Source organism: Ornithorhynchus anatinus, chromosome X5, assembly GCF_004115215.2.
Source record: "Ornithorhynchus anatinus isolate Pmale09 chromosome X5, mOrnAna1.pri.v4, whole genome shotgun sequence".
Lineage (NCBI taxonomy): Eukaryota > Metazoa > Chordata > Mammalia > Monotremata > Ornithorhynchidae > Ornithorhynchus > Ornithorhynchus anatinus.
The window spans coordinates 58,777,829-58,779,137 of record NC_041753.1 but is presented as its reverse complement, the minus strand read 5'-3'; the positions used below and the strand labels follow the sequence as shown (position 1 = coordinate 58,779,137).

Below are 1,309 nucleotides of genomic sequence, written 5' to 3'. Positions count from 1 at the left end.
ATAATGTGACATACACTGTTATTGCATCAGTAATCAAAGCCCATTAATGAAAGGATGACCCTAGAAATTACAAATTTGGGGATGAACTTCTATAACTAGGAAAAAATGATCTGTAACTTTGTAAACAACTCTAAGGAAATCTGGTTTACTAGTGTCAGTTTGAAAAGAGAAAAAACAGACTCTTGAAGTGGGGGACAGACAGGAGAGAGGTCTGAGTTTGGAGTGTGGAAGAGGGGCAGGAAAACCTTTGGGCACAGGAGAGAGGGAGAGGGAGCAGGAAAAGGGGAGGAGGAAATGGAAAGGGAATTGATTTATCAGCAGTAATGGAACATAATGTCAGTGACAGGACTATGTATGTTGGCATAAGTCAGCAGAGAGTGCCGAACAGATTCCCAAGTTGCATGCATCATGAGGTTTCTTAACCCAGGGTACATCTTAGTGTCACTGACATGTTTCTCGATTTGGGGTTGGCCAGTGCCCTGCATCCCCTCTCAGGGTCACACCTGGAGAGTTTCCAGTACTCTACCAGTCTCAGTTACGGGAGGGAGAGTCAAGCAGAGGCCTACCCATTCCATTCCTACCTTGGGCAGTGGCTAGCAAGTGGAAGGCAATCTGCTACAAGTCAGAACTCACCCGTGCTGGGCAGCAGTGGGATGGGAGAGAGTGGAGGGTGGAGATTCAAGTTTACTGTGCAGAAAGAGGCAATGGTAAACTACTTCCGTATTTTTACCAAGAAAACTTTATGATTACACTACCAGAATGATTGCAGATGGAGAGTGGGGAGTTCTGGGAGAGATGTGTCCATGGTGTCACTATGGGTAAGAAACGACTCGACGGCCTAAGACAAGACAAGAATGCCCTGCATGGCAGGCATCACCTGACCTCATGCCTCTGGTCTTGTGTCCTCGTTGTTTGTGGGATTCCAGCATTCTCCTCACATGTTCTAAGGCAGTGCATGGCTTGCATTAAAGAGTCAAAGCTGTGGATGTGTAAAACCTTTGCATATACTTCCTGTCCCAGCAGAAACAGGTGTGGCAGGGAGGAAAGAGTGTGAGTGATATAGTGCAAACCATTAATGTTACAATCGATTCCATTCCTTCGCACAGGTTCTCGGTCCTTAAATCTCATGACTGAATCTCATCTGTCACTCCCAACAGGAGAATCCAGTGACTTAACGAGTCACATTTGCCCACGGTACACTCTATCACAGATGCAAGTGGAATACTTTCTGAAAATCATTGACTTGATTTTTTAAATTTTATTCTTGGCTTTTGTTGAGTACTGGAGACAATTTTAATCTTTGTGTGTA

At 44.8% G+C, this 1,309-nt stretch overlaps 1 non-coding gene across 1 annotated transcript; it reads left to right on the top strand.

Annotated features, from left to right (window-relative positions):
• Positions 1 to 485: 485 nt before the first annotated feature.
• LOC114808387 lies at positions 486 to 623 on the top strand. Its single transcript, XR_003756234.1, has one exon. It is a non-coding gene; the product is annotated as a small nucleolar RNA SNORA7 (small nucleolar RNA).
• The last annotated feature ends 686 nt before the right edge of the window (positions 624 to 1,309 follow it).